Source organism: Mus pahari, chromosome 7 (genome assembly GCF_900095145.1).
Source record: "Mus pahari chromosome 7, PAHARI_EIJ_v1.1, whole genome shotgun sequence".
NCBI classification, from domain to species: domain Eukaryota; kingdom Metazoa; phylum Chordata; class Mammalia; order Rodentia; family Muridae; genus Mus; species Mus pahari.
Genome location: NC_034596.1, coordinates 39,471,946 through 39,491,523, shown reverse-complemented (window position 1 = coordinate 39,491,523; position 19,578 = coordinate 39,471,946). Strand labels below are relative to the sequence as shown.

The 19,578-nt window shown below is 39.8% G+C and overlaps 2 protein-coding genes across 5 annotated transcripts in view; one reads left to right on the top strand and one right to left on the bottom strand.

Annotated features, from left to right (window-relative positions):
- The window catches only part of Immp2l (inner mitochondrial membrane peptidase subunit 2), an 887,790-nt gene that overhangs the window by 430,593 nt on the left and 437,619 nt on the right, over positions 1-19,578 (bottom strand). The gene's annotated exons all lie outside the window — the stretch shown is intronic.
- The window catches only part of Lrrn3 (leucine rich repeat neuronal 3), a 32,813-nt gene continuing 26,145 nt past the window's right edge, over positions 12,911-19,578 (top strand). The window contains exon 1 of the mRNA XM_021202152.1: positions 12,911-13,381. The gene's annotated coding sequence lies outside the window, so the exon portion shown is untranslated. The remainder of the gene's footprint in view (positions 13,382-19,578) is intronic.

Below are 19,578 nucleotides of genomic sequence, written 5' to 3'. Positions count from 1 at the left end.
CCACATCCAATCTGCATCCTCATCCTCTGACTGACTCCACATCCAATCTGCACCCTCATCCTCTGACTGACTCCACATCCAATCTGCATCCTCATGCCCAAGCGCCAGGCACTGCTTCACGGACCTTATTCTGAATTGAACAGTGACAGTTTGGAGGCTCTTAGCTGCAGTCTGACTCTGAGCATGTGTTTGTTAATTGGGAGAGATAGCACCACACCATTTACTTACAGAGAAAACAGAGTGAGTCTACACAAATATGAGTCTCCGTATTTTGCCCTTCCCATGTTCTAATGCACAGTTCTCAGTGCGACCCCAACAAGAGTGGGGATTAAGAACAGGTCAAGAGAGAATCTGCTCTGCTTATTTTGATTATGTGGGCAGGCAGAGAAATTTGCTTTTATAACACTCAAATAACCTGGAATGAAACTAACTAACTAACTAACTAAATAAATAAATAAATAAATAAATAAATAAACAAATGCCCCTTCTGTCTTCTGGAACGTTACCACAGTGCAACGCTATGTAAATGTTTGCTGGCATTTCCAAATAGTTTTTGTTTCCTCATTTCTTTCTTGGCCCCATAATGCTGTGCTCATGGTTTGATCACCAGACTTCAAATGAGACACCCATTCAGAGCATGTTCAGACAAAACAAGTGGTTTCCTTAGTAATGGGAGTTATGTGAGAGCCTCAGACAGTCAGGCATCTGCCTGACCTTAGGGATCACACACGAACTTTCAATGTCCACAATGCAACTGGAGAGCACCCCAAAGACTCACTCATCCAAAGCACTGAACATCTATGGCATTGCTGGTAAAGCACTAATTTAAATAACTATTAGGGACGGTTAAAGTTGTAATAAGTACTCTCAACAGTGAGGGTTAATTTGTTCATTTTTGCATAGCTCGTCTATGGAATGGAAAGAAAGTCACATGATCTCTCAAAAGAGACATATGTTGTTCTTTTGTTTGATTATATTTTAGACATTTCCTTACCTCAAGAAATGAAGCTTGCCTTATTCTTTTTCTGTGTATACTTAAAGGTTGCTTCCGATTTTGTAGTTTTCTGCATAGCAATTGCCTTAAGGGAGAGAACTTTGAAGTTCTGTTGTTGAACAGGGTGCAGATTTTGCCTGTGAATAGTCTCATACATGCAAATATATACAAGAAATAGAGATATGTATAGCAAATGTACACCAATACTAAAAGTATATGTACATATTTATACATTTGCTTAGTATGAGGACAATGTAAAACTTACAATAGGAGCTGCTTTCTGTCATGAATAAAATAACTAACATTTGGCTTTAGTATCCTCAGTCTGAAGAGATGGCTTATTGGGTAATGTGCTGACTTTGTAAGCATGACCACCTGAATTTGGACCTTTAGCAATCATGTAAGAGCTGGACATGATGGTGTGTCAGTAATTGTAATGATAAAGGCGGGGTGCACAGAACCATGAAGGTTCCCCAAGCTCACTGACTAGCTAATCAAGTCAAAGGGGTGATACTCGGTAATACACACAGAAACACACACAATATGAAAGTGACAATGACTATTGATGTCCCGTCTATCCACCACAACAAGTACATACACTGTGTAATACACACAGAAACACACGCACAATATGAAAGTGATAATGACTATTGATATCCCGTCTATCCACCACAACAAGTGCATACACTGTGTGCACACTGACTCCCACAGCACACATGTGAACAAGTACATTTGCATGCACCACCATACAACAAATAATGAAAAGGTAATTAAATACTGATGATTAAAGGCAGTCAAACACAAAGAACTACCCTGAAATAAAAATTATGAAAACCATTTAAAATTATTTGATTTAGAATAAGGCTTGCCTTTGAGGATAATTGTTTATAGATACCTTCATGTCTATAATCGAATTCAGAGGTTAGGAATATGGACAATATTTTGAGGAAAGGAAAGTGTAGCATAACTACATTATGTTAGCATTGTACTATGAATTTATGGCTTAATCTGGCTACAAATAAGAAAACCAAAGAACAATTAATAGTATAATAATAATAATAATAATAATAATAATAATAATAATAGTAATAATATCAAAGAACATGCAATGAAGAGTAGAATGGGGACTGAGATGACATTTGTCAGGGCACTGATGTGCAGTCTGACTAACATTCCAGCCTCAGTGGAACACTAGCTCCAGGCCAGCAAGAGTTAAACAACCTCAGCTACCTCTCTGTGAAAACAGAAAGTTTCTGCAAGTCTCACAGCACTGTAAGACCAAAGCTTACTGTGGATGATGCCTGCCACGTGCCAGTATCTTATATACAACTGAATTCAACAACGACAATTTATTCTTCTTCTTCTTATTATTATTATTATTATTGGCATTTTAATTATTTCAGCATGTATAATTTCTCTATTTCCATGCCAATACATGTTTCAAATTATGATCCCTTCTATTGTGTTGTGTGGATAGCTGAAGGAAAATCATGTATACTTCCCTGAACAACAGAAACAGTAAATATAATAAAAGAATAACAATACCATGCTTGCTATCACACACAATTATACATCAGCATTCTTGAAGCTGTAAGGTTTTTTTTCTCATTTTCTAAAAACAACAACAAACAAAAACCAAACCAAACAAAACACCAAAACACTGTAATGGTTTTTTTTTTCCCCCCTCATGGCTCTTTTTCACCTCTTCAGATGTTTACAGAACTAATCTTCAGCCCAGCAGCCCACGGATTATAGCTGGCTCGCACAAGTATCAAAGCCTACCCGTGCTCATGTATATGTTCATCAACACTTTACAATTAAGGGTTTAAAGACTAATTCTGCTATGCTTAGGAATAATTCCTTTCTCTCCATCAAACTTCTACTTCAAATTTTTGCACCTGCTTATTGAGTGTTTATTGAGAAGTGCGTTGAGATAATTACTCTGGGATACAGGACCAGAGGCAAAGCACACCAAACTCAATTTCCCACAATAGAGAACACATTTCCCAGAAGAAGAAATCAACTGAAGATTAAAGAGAAAACAGTCAGAGACGGTCATGCTAGCATCATGTGCATGCCTGAGTGTTCTACAAGAAGACAGAGGAGAGTGGATGAGATGGCAGGAGGGAAGTCTGGGGCAACCATAGCACCTGAGTAAGGCATGATTGATAATGGCCCAGCAGAGGAAGTGCAAGATTCAGGAACAGCCGGGAGCAAAATTCACTAACAGAATCAATGCAGGATTTGAGAGGAGGGCCAAGGACTTCTTTATGTCTCTTGGCAGAGATATTACAAGAGAACTGCTAAACAAAGAAGGAAAAGCCAATTCAAAGGAAAGCTAAAAGGTCAGTTTTGCACACAATAAATATGAGGTACATGGAGGTAATATAACCAAAGATATTTGTCAGAGAGTTGGATATAGGTATATATAGGTGGACAGACAGAAAGGGTTTGCAGTGTCAGTGATGTGAGAGTGATAGGACACAGAGAAAGGGTCACTGTGTCTAAGGCAACACGTAATATGACAGCAGCTAAGGAAAAGAGTAGGAACTGTGGGTAAGAGCCAGATGATAGGGGAAGACTATGTAGGTGAGAGTAGAATGGGTATAAGAACCAAGTTCAGAGGGCACGGATGCTATTCCAGAGAGGAACCTCAGAGTCAACTCATTATTGCAGAAACCTGATTTTACTCAAGTAAACAGAAACCTTAAAAAGTCCCCAACAGTGATGGTGTGACTTTAGCAAAGGACAGCTCTTGTGAGAAACTTACTAAAGGCAGGTTGATATGGAAAGACAGGACAGGATTAAGGACTTAAGTGGGGACTGTTATCATTTAACTGTGAGTGAAAAATAAGCATCAGTGTGGATTCTATAGAAGTATGCAAATTGCAGGGTGGCGTGGTCAACAAACTTGATAGATCCAAACTCTTCGCAATACAAAAGTAGAAGGATCCAGACACTGACAATGAGAAACTCATGCTCTGATACTAAAAAGAGGACTTAGTGGCTAGCCTGAATGAGTGTGTGTTAGTGAGTCAGGGTGGTCAAATTTAGGAGATTCATTTAGAGTGGTCTGATTCTAATAATGTAAGTCCTGCCGGTCAATGACTGAGAAGGGAGCTAAAGAGACTGCTAAAGTTGGAAATCATCAAAGAAAAGAGGACAAAGGCTGCCTGAAGGAAACACAGGAGTCCAGCAGCACTGATTGAGGCACGCTCTGTGGCAGGCAGAACATGCGCCACCATGTGACTCCCTCAACGAGCAGCACCCCACCCTATCTCCAGGAACAGAACAAAGATCACAGCGCTACTCAGTGGTTCTCTGTGGACAAGCACAGCAGAGGAGTAGGCCAGGAGAATCAAAGTGCCTAGTCAGCTTAGAAGCTTGACTTTGGTGAGTAGGAAAGACAGAGCAGAGGACATCTAGGTGCAGATGAAGAACTGGCTTCAGAAGACGTGAGCGTTTGTCCTGTCAAACCAGTAGGCATAGAGGAAGAGCTCTAAATTACCCAGATGGATGGAAGTTACGGTTAAAAGCACAATACAGAGGCTTATCACCTGAGGTCAATTAGTCCCAGTTACCGTAAGACAAAACTGATGTCTCAGAAGGTGGGTGTCCGAAGGAAAGAAGGGGAGAGAGGAAAAACAAAGGGGGCTTCCTTTCATTTAAGGAGATTAGTAATTGCTGTGATTCAAACTTAAAAATTGCAGTCTCTGAAGTTTAATAGCAATCACTTACGTGCAAAAAATTCCTGTTTGCCAGCGCTCAAGTCTGAGTCCACTGGGAACCAGTCAAGCAATGGCAAAGGAGAAAAGCCAGGACACAGTAGTCATTCCCACACATGTGTACTTGCAAGCATAAGAAACACCAGCCTTAAGAGACGACAGAATGAAGGGACTCCAAGACAAACCACTCCTAGAGATTACATTTGCGTGAAGGCATAAATACAAGAATATGTGGAAAACAGGTGAAAGAATGATAAAACTTGTACCTGAGTAATGGAAGATAGGAAAATAATTGGGCGCCTACCTGCAGTTCAAGGAGAATATGTTATGATTTTAAGATGGAGATAATTTGATAAATCAAGGCTAAGTTCATCAATGGAATCAGTATAGCAGAGATGTCTCATTTCTGCCTAGAGTCAGTGGCTTTCTTCCTGGAAAACACATTCCCTCCAGTAAGAGGATTGGGTCTAAATGATGAACAGAAATATACCTAGAGAACTAGGCATTCTGCATTTTTCCATCAAGCGAGAACATCAAGAGAACTGGGGGATGGGGGGGGCAGTCATAACAGTCAACTTCTGTCTCTTCTATCTAGTGGAACTCAAGTAACAATGGCATAAAAATAAAATATTAGTGAAAATTCAAACAATTGCTTAATTTCCAGATGCAGTATGACTATGTGCCTAACTATCTTATGCACAAAAATGTTTGCTCACATTTCTTGGCTATCACTGCACTGACCTCTTACTTGGATGAGCATAGTTTTCATTAGTCTGACTTTACAAAAAAAAAATAATAATAACATGGCAAAGAAAATTCCAACAAAGTTTGCATAGGAAAATCTACCTATGAGAAATGTTATTTTAGGTCACCTTGGTTCATAAGTTTTGCTTAGTATTTATATGAACTTAAGTGTCATCGTGGTTATTAGGTTTTAATTATTGTTTAAAATTACATGAACCTCAATAGAGTTAGAAGTTCTCAACTGCATTTATGAAATTCTAAACCAAAGGGTAGAAAAGAGGAAGTGGTCAGTAAGGAAGAAGGACAAGCCAAGAAAATATACACTCCTCTCTCATCCTAAGATGCTCTGTTGTGAACAATCTCATGCACGTAATGTCACCAAGCTGACAAAATTTGTCCCCGGGGGACTCTTGATTTAGATGTTCTTTTACATAAATGGAAGAAAATGATCACACAACGGCTGCAACAAATGACTATGTAGTTAATAATCTTTAATATATAAACTGTATTGTTGAACATAAGCAGCACAGGGGATCTATAGCTTACCCTCAAGTTGCTCACTGTCGGAGAGCAGATCATACATAACCTGAAACACATGTGGAAGCAAGACAAACAGTAATAACATTTTTTGAACATAATAAACACTGCCTTTCCTACCCTCTGCCCAAGACAGGGTATCTCTGTGTAGTTCTGGCTGTCCTATAGCTCTCTGTGTAGATCAGACTGGCTTTGAACTCAGAGGTCCACCTGCCTCTCCTCCTGAATGCTGGGATTAAAGGTATGTGTCGCTACTACCTGTCTTAACTCTCAGTGAGATGATCAGGGCCTCTTAAATTAGTATGAACATTTTTAGCAGATGTTTTGTAGAACTACTGGTTTCATTACATAAATAGACTCTGAGAGTGCAAAGTGTGAAGCTGGAGCGATCTTTCAGAGGTTCAAAGTGCTTGATACTCTTCCAGAGGATCTGGGTCCTACTTCCAGCATTCCTTTGAAGGCTGATATCTATCTGTATCCAAGCATCCCTATGAATAATATACATCCACGTAGGCCAAGTGATCATACACAAACTAAATGAATAATTCTAGTTAAAAAATTAAAAACCAAAAAATGCAAACTTCAGTCTAGGTGGCACGGTGGCTCAGTGGCAGCCTTGGATCACATCTGCCACTGCTAGGTTACGCCAGTGAACAACTGTGAGACACTGTGTATCTTCAACCAAATTTGCACTGCTTGAAGCTAGCTATCTAGTGTTCTAATTTGTGTGTGTACAAGTACATGTATGATTATGTGTGCATATATGAGGGTGAGAGGCATGTGGCTGTGTGATGCGAGTGCATGTGGACACCTGCAGTGTCATGTGTTAGTCGTGGGGTACTGCCTTCATATTACAGAATGTGTGGTAGCGTTGTGCACTGCCTCAGAACTCAGCAAGTTAGCCAGGCTAGCTGGGCAGTGAACCAGCTGCCTGCCTCTGCCTCTGCCTTGCCAGTAGTGGAATTACGAAAGCATGCCTGTTGTTGTTCTGCTTGTTGTTGTTGTTTTAAGGTGGACTCTGGGGATTGAACTCAGGCCTTCATTCAGGTACCACAAGCACTTAATTAACCCAGCTATCCACTAACAGGGAAGAAGAAATGGCGCAACTCATGAAAAAGAGGTAACGTTTACCAAGGTGCATGTTCAAATACTTGTCGTTATTACTGTTTTTCTGTTAATGTGATTTAATTACATGTGGGTATAATTAAATATTGTTAAAAAGGGTAAATGTTATATGAAACAGGCAGTTCCAGAGAATTTATATATTTTAAAATAATAGCTATTATTTATACATAGAAAAGTAATTGACTATATAATAGTTGAATACATATTTTTAAAACAAGATACAGAAAAAGAAATACCACCCATTGATTCCATTGATTCAATTTTTAGCTTTTTAGTATTATTATTTTTCAGTTATTTCTGCACAACTCACATACTATGGGCCACTATTATTCACATTATCTTTCTATCGTTTTATTTTAGTTTATTTTGAGACAAAAGTCCTAACTCCTGGGTTCCAGAAAATCTGTTTTGCTCTGTAGAGAAGCTGACATTTGAGCCATGTGTCATGATGCACAACTAACTGCTGTACTTAATCATATTTTAGAACCCGGGATCATATCACATGCACAGCCCTCCACATGACAGCAGCCAGGCACCTTGTTATAATAGTATTTTAAGCACAAGTAGTGAAAAAGTCAGTCTTCTGTGGGAAAAACTAAGACAGACCAATATAGAAGAAGAAAACTTTTAAACCTAACCAAAAACAAAAACAGAAAGCTAATGGACAGGATTGGAGAACAAAGCATAAAGAAAGAATTTGCCTCCCTGATGTCTCAGGATTTCCCTGGTTTGGGTTGTAAACCTACCTGAGTGATATAAATGGACTTCTTTCCTTCAAATGAAGTGAAAACATCATTGAAAATAACAGCTAAGGAAAGACCTAATTTTTTGGTCTCTTTCCTTTTTGTCTCTGGTCTGTCTGTTGTGTGATTCTAAACCTATGCCTGCTGGATGTTCTCTTGTGTTGTCTGTCCCTGTGGTTTTTTTTTTTTTTTTAAAACAGATTAGAAATTATCACATGGGGAGTAAAAAAAAAAAAATCTCAGATTTTACCCGTGATTCTACAAGTTAAAACTCCTTAGAGCAGGAAAAGAAAACTGATCCAACATGATTTAGACCAACACTGAAATACCTGACAAATGTTCCATGTTAAGCCATGTTTCCTGAGAAGTTACCTTTCAGCATTAGTCTACAATGGACCAAATCACTGAAGACTTTCTCAAGAATGGGTCAGTCCGCTATCATCAGTCACTTGTTCATGCATCTGTAGCCCTCTGGCTGTATGAGTACCTATTTCTGACCTGCATCTCTTTTAGCTTTATTTCTCAAATCCTGACAGTCATAAAATTCTGTCACCAACATTGAACAACACAACAATACAAAACTATCCACTGTCTAATGTATAAAATTCATTCCTTTTTTTAAAAAAATAGTAATTTATCTTTGGTATCTACTATTGCTGACTACATTGAATTGGTTGACAAAGCTATCAATCAAGCATTCATTCATTTTACAAGTGAATATTGAGTGCCCTATGGAGTGGAAAGAACACTGGTTGTGTAAACAGACAGAATTTAGTTTAAATTTTGGCCCCTTCACTTAATAGTTTGGAGACAATGAAAAAATAAAGACCTTTTGCCCATGTTTTTGTGTTGTCTAATGGGGATAAAAATATCTGTTCTGCAGATGTAAGATTTAAACTTGCAAAATAAACCCAGACTACACTAGCATTCAACAACTGTTTTCTTGATTTTACTACCTTATGGAGGGAGCTCAAAGACATAATAAGGCGTATACCCACCTTTCTGAGAATATTACAAACTACAGTGGAAAAAAGGCAAATTTATAGAAATAATTGAGAAGAGAAATGCTAAGTTGTTTAAGAAATAAAGGGTGTCTGTGTGTCAAGAAGAGGTCTTAGCCACAGTGAATCACAGGTGAATTAACCTGCTCAGGAATCGGCAGAAAAAAACGCCAGGGAATGGAATACAGAGAGGAGAGGGCATTCCAAGCCAAGGAGAATCTGCAGCAGAATAATGATGGTGCTGATGGAGAATGAGGAGGAGAACACTAATGAGAGCAGCATCACACATAGCATCACGCATGCCTGGCTAGGGCACAATGCTAAGAATGACAAAAACCAAGTCCAGACTTCAGGCTTAACTACATTTTATGGAACTGCTGAGGCCCCTTGTGGGCATCAGCTTTTTTAATCCTCAGACGAATCCTAGGAGGAAAATGATATGCCAAGATGCTACTTAAGCTTCACTCCATGGATGCAACTTCACAGAGACAATACTTCACACAATGCCCAGGTCACAGATCAGCGAGCAGGTAAAGACTCATAGTCAACCACTTGGCCCTGACCCAACATGCTGCTCACTGTCCTGACTACTTCTCTCAAAGGAAAACACACAGGCAGATAAATAAATCCTAGGATGGAATGACTGCAAAGATGTCTCCAGTTAATATCCCCAGCTACTAAATCCACCAAATGTACCTCCTAGGCTATTCTATCACAGTGACGAAGGCAGGACTCTTCAAGCACAATTTAAGGATTAATTGTTCATTCATGCATTCAACTTTCCTGCAGGTCATTTTAATTAAATGAAATCCTCACGTGATGACTGCTATAATAGAGGTACACAATATAGATAAAATCTACACTCATTATGTAGTGAGTCTGTGATGTACAACCCCTATCACTTTGAACATACTGTAAGGGAAATACAGAAAGAAAGAAGGGGAGAAAAAGAAGAAGGAGGGGGAGCACGGAAGAAGGAGCAAAGAGAAGAAGCATACTTGTCAATCATCCACTAGATGACAGGGTGATGGAACTGAGACCTGCTCAGGACTTTAGGCACTCTGCCTCTGGCTCTCTTCCAGCATCTATGTGTCAGAGTTAAGCATGTCTTGTGACTTTCCACAACAATGGTTCTCAACCTTCCCAGTGCTGGGGACCTTGAACGTGCTTGCTTTTTGTTGCTACGTCATAAATGTAACTTTGCTACCATTATGAATTAAAATGTAAATATCTAATATGCTGGATATTGAACATAGGACCCCTATGAAAAGGTCATTTAACTCCCAAAGGAGTCGTAATCTACAAGTTGAGATCAGTTTTTACAGGCCATTCGAATTCCATACAGTGGTTGTTCTCTGATGACCACAAGCGATTTTAGGGCATCTAATGCTCTTAAATCCTTTGCAACCCCCACCGGGATATCCTCATACGGTGTTTCATCATAGAGGGGACACCTACTAATAATGCATTGAATGACTGTCTTCCCTGGTAAATTAAGGAATCCTCAAATAGACTTTGATTCCAGCTGCTGATAATTTTAGCAGGAGGACACCTACAGCCAAAGAGAGCTCTCACCTTCTTCATTCACAGCCAGAGTAATTCTTTCCCCTCTAATAAAAACTCACTTCCAATACCCCATGATAGTACACTTAAACACAAGTACAATATACTTTTGATCTATCATGTACCTATATTCAAAGAGCACTCACATTTCTTACATTTGAAAATACAGCAGACATTCATTTGGTAAAAACAGTTTTCTTGGAAATTATTATTATATAAGGCAGTTTTTGAAATAGTATTCAATCCTAATTAATTATTAAAAAAACATGTTTATGAACTAATAAATACATTTGGATTTAAGTACTACATGTGATTATTAATTTTATTTTTTAATGTTTATTTTTTATTTTCTGTCATTACAGATAGTTGTGAACTGCCAGGAATTGAACCCAGGTCCTCTGGAAGAGCAGTCAGTGCTCTTAACCAGTTGAGCCATCTCTCTAGCCCCCTACTAGTTTTATTTTTAAAAGTTATTTTTAACATGTTTGAGCCTCACAACTTATCTTCATTATGAGAGCACATTGTAATCAATACATTATAATAATCAAGAGATAATTGTTGATTATATAATTAATGACAATCAAAATAAAGTGCTTAAGGAATCGGTACACTATAAAAGGAATTTTTTTCAAACAGTTGTTACAATTATAGCACAATTCTCCATATATATATACTCTAAAAATATTCAAAATGAGCAGAAAAATTCAGTATGTTTCAAGTGAAGAAAGTAAAATTAGGCTATTAAGTTATATGAGATGCACTCCAGTGTAACAGCCCAACCTCTGAGTGGATGCTCAAGTACCTGTAAGTGTCTGGTGAGAGGATAACACAGAACTGGGTCTCAGTTGGCCAAGCAAGAAGCAAGCCACTTTGGTTTAGCATTCGTGCTTATCGAAAAGATTAGAGTTTATCAATTATATGTTAAAATAAAAATATTCTGAGGAACACCTACAATGCCAGCATTCCAATGACCTAGGCAGGAGGTAAAGACCCTGACCCTGTCAACAAATTAATCAATACAACAAATAACTAAAGCATTGATAGATTTTGTTTGTTTGCTTTTGTAAAGAAAACTGTAACATGAAAGTGTTTGGTGGTCAAAAGACAATGTTAGTGAGGCTACGCTTCCAGGCACACGGTCATGACGTACAACACTGGCTTAAGTCACTTCAATAAACACCTTAAGAAACAATTAGGTGCTAATGCGTTTGCTTTTTTGTTGTTATCCCCCCATCCCCCAGTAAATCTAATAAATGCCATTTCCTTTTCCTCCACTAGAGGGCAGTCTATCAAAGCAAGGGGAGACACAAGAGAAGGCAGCTTTGGACCTGTTGACAATTGTTCCCATGTTCCACTCCTCTCAGGAGGTCTCGCCAGTATACTGTTTGGAAAGCATGCCCTTACATTCTTCTACTTGTCATGGTTGTTCTGGACCTGAACACATGAACACGCTGGCATGGTTTCTAGTCTAAATATTCAAAATGTTTTACAGATAATTCCTATTGAAAACATTTTCCTAGTTAAGTAGCCATTGAGAGTTGATAGCCTTAAGTGCAAAAAGAGATAATTTAACTGTTCAGTCTATTGTAAAGGAAAGCATCCCTGAGTTATTACTAATAAATCACACATCTAAAACACATACACGTATAGGCACATATGGATACATACAACACATGTCCAATGTGTGGCATCAGATTTGTTATACTATGTATAGAAAAGTAGTTTTAATTGGAAAAGTTTATTTTGTAAATGTTTCTCCTTACATACCATTGTTGTGAGTACTGGAGAAGCAAATATTTGTTGTAATTTTAAAATATGCTCAGTGTAGATAAGAAATGTCATTGTAAAACCTAAACAAACAAGCAAACAAACAAAAAAACACACACAAAGTACCAACTAGCAAAAAGGAAGGAAGGAAGGAAGGAAGGAAGGAAGGAAGGAAGGAAGGAAGGAAGGAAGGAAGGAAGAAAGGGAGGGAAGGAGGGAGGGAGGCTGGGAGGGAGGACAGGAGGGAGGGAGAGAGAGAGAGAGAGAGAGGCTATTAGCTGCATGCACATAGGCTGATTTAAGTAGGATCTGTAGGGAATCAAACAACAGGCAGGAGAGCTGCAGGCTGCTCTCTTGAAATGTAAAGCCACTGCTGAACTTCACAGACAGGGAGGGAGAGTCACTATCAAGTATTTCTAATATTCAGGAAATTCTTGTTCATAAGTGTTTCCTGTCTATTCTCAGAGGAAAAGAAAAACAGAAAAGCAAAAACAAACAAACAAACAAAAACCCCACCGTTTCTCCAAATGACTGATGACATCCCAAAAGGGAAAACTTGTTGAAAAGCGCTGCACATTGCTCCAAAAGGAAAAGGAAAAAAAAAAAAGGAAAGAAAATGATTCCAAGGAAAAATATGCAAGCCTGTTTCATTTATTTGTACCCTAAGCAGCGCTGTCATAGGACAGACAGGCTGCTTCAGCCAACCAGGCTGGAGCAGCTGCGAGTGCTACATCTTGGCAGTCTGAAGCGATTGGCTCCTCTCTGGGGAGTGGAGGGTGTTCAGTTATTAATGACCGCTGAGCAGGCAGCACCGTGTCAGTGTGACAACTGATCTGGTGAACGATGCACCACTAACCACCATGGAAACGAGGAGAAATAAAGCCAGCTAGCAGGATCTCTCTTCGCGGGATTGAGAGGCTCAGCCTGCTGCTGCCGGAGAGAGTTCCAGTCAAAAGAGGGAATCCTAGCTGCAGGCTCCTGCCTTCCTTTATATTTTAGAAAAAGAGAGAGAGAGAGACACCATTGCTTGCATGTGTGCATATCTATAGTATGTAATTGTGTGTACTTTATTACACATACATATGCACCTATTTATACTGGGACAAGAAGACAGCCATGTGATTATTTCAGCCAAGGAACTGAGCAAGCAGGGGCACCGGAGGAGGCATCTGCTAAGGCAAGGTAAGTTTAAAATATACCTATCTGTTTAAATGGTCCCTATTTCGTGTTTTTGTTGGTGCCGGAGTTTTTACACATCAGTTCTCCTTCGATGTTTCTCCCTTGTCTGAATTCTAAGGGCATTTTTCTTTGCATTTCACTTTTGAGTGGACATGCAAACCCCGCCGGCTCTGTGTGTGCCTAGCTGCGGTCGTGGGATCCTCAAGCAGGCATTTTACTAGCTTGAATGCCCATCAGAGGATGTGAGTGGGAGAGAAAAAGCAGTGCCGGAAAAACCAAAAGAGAGAGAGAGAGAGAGAGAGAGAGAGAGAGAGAGAGAGAGAGAGAGAGAGAGGAGGGAGAGAGAAGAGAAGAGGACTGAGGGAGAGAAAAGAGAACAGAAGGACCAAGAGAGAAGCAGGGAGAGAGGAAGGAGACGGAGAGGAGGCAGCGGGAGAGAGAGGGGAGAAGGAGAGAGAAACAGAGGGAGATGGAAAAATCAGGGTCCTTTGCCCCCACAGCTCTTGTAATGAAAAGCAGATCACTCGTGTTTCTCTGTTCTGAAGCCAATGAGGCGTTGTCCCCCCCACCCCCCCACCCCCGCCCCAGCCCGCCCCAGGGGATGGAGATTTAAGGTGAATGCTGTTGTGTGTCAGGAATGAAGGGCACCCGGCAGGGTAGCAGAATGAGCGTATCACAAACCGCTATTGAATTTCTGCCAGGCTACATCTTCCCAATTGGGGTAAACGACTTCCCTTTAATAACATCCCATCCCCTCACTGCTCTGAGGGGACAGTGCAAGCGTCTGATGGCTAATGCGGCCCAGGAAGCTACCATGCTAGGGAAAAGGATCCGGCGAACCAGGAGAGTTCTAGTCACCTTCGGTAACTGAACAGCATCGCGGTAGGATGGCTTCAAAGTACATTTCCTATTTATGAATACTGTTTGCTCTCACTGAGCCGGGTGGCTTAACTCGGCTCTAATTTATTCATTTTTAACAATATGTCCTTGTTTCTGAGGCTCTAATCTTAGTGAAGGCAGGCTATGATCACCAGTAAGAACCTTCCGAGTTTAGAGAAAAGGAGACCAGTGTGATAGAAAAATAAGTACAAATTTAAAATACTTATCAGGAAAACGGTGTGCCCTGGTACGACAAATATTACTTGTGCACTGAGTTCCTCATCCTCGGTTCCAAAAGCAACGCCTTTGAGACAGAATTACTGTCAGTCAACTCAGAGAGTCCATGGAGTGATGATTCATGGAATACTCTGTGGACCGATTTTTACTTCCAATCTTGTAAGAGGAAGCCAGCTACTTAGAATATGCTCTCAAAGCGACACCACCAATTGAGGGTGGCTGTGGAAATCTTCACTGCCCCTGCTAATGGGTCCTGTGGCGACATTAAAACAAACCCAGTGTCTAAATTTCATCTGCTGGAGCTCTCTCCTCTCTTAGTTCAACTCACAGTTATCGGAGTCTGCTTTGAAAGTGGGTGCTATTCTTTTCCCAAACTGTGACTTCAGACTTACTGGGTTCCTAGCCTATAGCAGATGGCAGAACAGAAAGACAATAAGCAACCACTTAGATCCTGCCACCTTCCCATCAATGTGTCAAAAAAAAATGAGTCGGTTTACAATATGTAACGTAAGGAGTCAATTAATTCCAGCGACCTCTGTAAACGACGACAATAAAGCAGTCTGACACTCTGCCGCTGCCTTCGATTTTCCCTCTGTGAAATGAACAAGTTTCAGGAAAGGGTTCCTGCTCGGAGTGAAAAATGAAAGGAGCTGAAGCATTTGCTAGCAATATTGGCAGCCTGGCTCGCGCTGCCTCCAACGCCACATGCAATCTATACAAAAAAGCACCATGATTTATTACTGGGAGGAAAGCTGTTGCATTTGCTTTTCTCCTATTCATTAGAAGTGCTGCTGTTGAAACAGATTGGATCCATTATTTTGAGGTAGCACCTAACTTCCTGAGCCAGCGAGAGGGAGGGCGGGCAGTAGATGCTCGGCCCCTCGGCTCCAACGCCTGTAATGTAGCACTGCAGTGTGGATGTCAGCTTTTGCCCAGACCCTTTTCCTGGGAAAGTTTTCATACCAAACACAAGCACATATATCCTTAAATCTTACACAGCCTAATTTTAAATTACAACCAGTAACAGCTAAGAACAGCGGACTCCCTCTTCAATCTTAGAGATGTTCTTATACATATTTTGTGTATCAGCAGTACCCATTTGGATCTGAAAATGACTGGCACTCCAGGCCCTGGGTGATGTCCGGATGTACCAGTGAGTTTTGTGATATGGTAACCCACCCATGCCGGGTGATGGGCACACAGGCATGTCCAGGAGATATGACCACCCATGCTTTCAGCAGTTATGAAACAGAATTGGAAATGATAGCTTTGTAGCAAGCCACGAAGGGCCATCTTTCCGGGGTGCTGCTTGTCACAGGCAGAGTGCTGAGTTAGAATGCTGGTGAGTAGGTGGACTTTTTCTCTGGTGGCTGCAGTTGGCGCAGCTGTTAATGGTTTAATAGAGTGTCTCACCTGCTTTCTAGGGCAGCAGTTTAGGGGTGATGAAAAGGTTGTCAATTTACAAAACACTAATGTACTTACTGATGCTTTGTTCCTATCTTTACACTTCCTGCTTCTGCCCAAAATCGGATTGAAGTTGCAATTTTCCCTTACTCTTATGTTTCCCTCTCTCTGGTGTAAAATTACTGTTGTACATAATATTGGTGCTCACTGCAAGCTAAGGTAGTGGATCAGAAAGGTTTGTAACCAAAGGGATGTTTTAAGTGAAATGTTAGTGCTAAGCTGGTGGATCTGAAATTCATGAAAAGGAAGCTATAAGCATTGTCAAAAGTGTGCCGCCACCTCAAACTTAAGTAACGGTACCCCCCAAAATAACTGAATAAAAAATATATGGTTCTAACCTATCTTGAGAAACAATGTCTGTGGACCACAGAATATATCTATATGGCTTTAGTTTTGAGTGTTAAGCTCTTTATGAATTGCTTCTTTGATATCTGAAAACAAACAGCAATAAACACTATAAAACTTATCTACATTGTCAACACAGAGCTTTCATACTGCCTATACAAGGAACACTTAGGAAAACTTCTCTGGGTACCATCAGTACACAGGACGACACAGCATCCCACGCCTCATGCAAAGTGTGTCTAGGATGAAGAACATGATGACATCTAATCCCCTGGTAATGATGTAAAAAGGAAATAAAATTCCAGTATGAAAAAAGTAGATGTGACCAGTGGATGAGAAAAATAACGTGGAGAATAAAAATGTTTCCTTTCAGCTGACAGAGGAATACGGAATCTCCAAAGATACTGTTTGGAAGTCAATCCATACAAGATTAGTGAGGAAAACTTAAGTTACCTCAAAGCTTAGTAAAGTACAGTATCTATCTACTGGTCACTTATTATATTTGAATAAATATGAAGGTTGTACACACCTGTTTGCTATCATATTCATTTATCTTTAGACCATAAAGAAGGCCTATTGCTTCTAAAGAGACTATTAAATATTTCACACAATTATACAGTCTCAGCGCGGGAGAATAAAACATGGTATCTTCATAGACTAACTGTATATTAGAATAAAAAGCAATTCCTCCAATATGTTCATTTGATATGTGAAGAGGCCCAGAGAGTTTAACATTTTTATTAGTATAGTGAAATAAAATGTCATTAGATCTTAAATTTGCTCAGCTACTTACTAGAGTTCTAGAGAAGAAACCCTTTGGATGTTCATTCCATTATTCAAAGTTGGCTTCCCCTGACTCATAGAAAGATGCAGACTATACACCATTTAGAAGGTGTTTATCAAGATAACAAAGTATTATAGAAACAGAAGTCACCATCTGATAACAGTGATTATTTCAAGTGCACAACACAGAGACATTTCAAACCCCCAGTTCCCATTTATCTACAGTCCATTACACTCTAAGGTGAGTCATACAGTTTAGAGTGTTGCCCAGCTGTTCAAAATCTTAGGAAGAACACAGCTACTCTTGGTCTGGAGATGCAGATGTTAATTGGAAGCTGTACGTTTCCCTAAGTATCCACATTATTTTTGTCTCAAATATCTCAAGACACATAACACTGCCCTCTCCCCACTCACTGCTCGTTCTCACAACCCATGCCTTGCCTGTAGATGCCAGTCAAATGCTATCTACCCCTCTTCCCAATTCTCAACTGTTCTTATTTTAGGAGTGACGGCCCTTATAAGCAATGCCATTTCTCTACTTTTACAGCTCAGCTTTTTTTTTTTTCCTTTTGTAAAATTTATCTCTGTTTCTAAAATGTTCTCCAAAGTTTAATTAACATAATAGTAATTAACAGACCCGGAAACTTTGGGGAAATCAAGAAGGATATTACACATGCATAGCAACACAGTGATGGTGGTTAATTGTTTAAAGCTTTATTGCTTACAAACCATCTTTTCATGGTTGCCCCTCACCAAGCACCAGGCAGGATCATTCTCCTAAGTGAGGTGTTGTTAGGGAAGAGACAGTGTTGACATGGGAGGAGCCAAGGTTTGGGGTGAACAAGTGGCAGTAGAGCAATGCTCACTGCCAGGTCTGAAACTCAGGAAGCCACCTTTCCTTTTTGCTAACTTCCTCTCTGGACCTGAGCCTTCCTAGTCTTATGGCTTCCACAGGATGTCACGATAGATCTTCATTGATTTCTGCAAACTAAAAACTACATTGCTTAATTGAAATTACAGTTTAGAAGTGCCTTGCTTATGTTAAATAGGAAAAACAACCACTTAGATGTATGGGTGTGGGGTCACCCTGTGGGGCTTTGACCGCCTATTAAAGGTCATGTCCCTTTGAAAAAAATTGATATTTTTCCTTATGGTAAGAGGTGGATGAAACTGAGATAATGGAGAGAATTTGATCAAAGCACATGACATGACTGTACTATGTATGTAATTTTTAAAAAATGTATCAACCTTTAGAAAGAAATACGCTAAGGCATTCTCCATCCTCTTCCGATTGTCTGATGCTCAGTAAGTGACAGGGGTCTCAAAAACTGCATTAATGGGGTTATATGTTACTCAGGGTCTTCTCTAGGTTACCAAAATTTAAGGTGCAAGTTCTTGGGCCTCTATGAGACCCACCAGCGTGAACACCAGGAAAGGTAAAGAGAGAAGCTACTCCTTGGGTACCTCCTTCCTGGTTAGTCAACCAGAAGGAGGAAGTGACACACAACAGTTCAGAAATGTTACTACTCAAGGGTATATACTGCTAAATTTGCAAAATGGTGAAGTTAAAAAGCCAAGAAACTTAGCAGACAAAACATTTCTTAGTCTGAAAGCCTAAGTGATATTGTTTTGAACTTTTAAAAGTAATATTGTTTTTTAAATGAATGATATTATCCAAAATTTAAGAAGTCAAAAGAACCAAACCAATCAACCATCACCACCACCACCACCACCACCACCATCACCACCACCACCACCAAACAACAAAGCAACAAGGCAACAAAGGACCACATGTGTGCTGTCAAGTTGTACTTCTAGCAAGCAGAGCGTCCCATAGCTCAGAGCAGCTCTGCTCAGGGAGGCTCGGTCTTCATGAACTCTTGCCTGTCCACACCACGCAGGCCCACTAAGGCAGTGAAGAGTTGTGTGTCAGTACTCACTTCTGTTTTTCCAGAGACTGAAACCATTAGAGCCAATGGCCCTGTGGAACCAGAAAGGGAGGCAGCACTTTTCTGCTTGTACAAAGCAAGGAATCCAGGACCAGGCACAGATATGCTCCTAGGACAGTACTCACACATGAGCCAGAGCTAGGCAAGAGCTCAGAAAGCCTCAGACTCGCAGCAATTCTGAGTAATGAAAATGCTGGATGTTTTGTCTACAGAAAGTATGTAAGGGGCTTCATTTACCAAAGTACAAAAAGATGGGTTTAGGCTTACACATTTTTCTAAAATTATTAAATTTTAATAAAGAAAGCCAAATTATTTTAGTAGATTTGTGCCCTAAAATAAGTTTTCTATAATACAAGACAGTCTCATGACAAAATTGAGGCATTTAAATTACAGTCAACAAACTTGTAAGTTTACTCTGGTTAAGAAAAGGTCTACCGAGTGAGTTCCAGGACAGCCAAGGCTATACAGAGAAAAACCCTGTTTTGAAAAACCAAAAAAAAAAAAAAAAAAAAAAAAAAAAAAAAAAAAAAAAAAAAAAAAAAA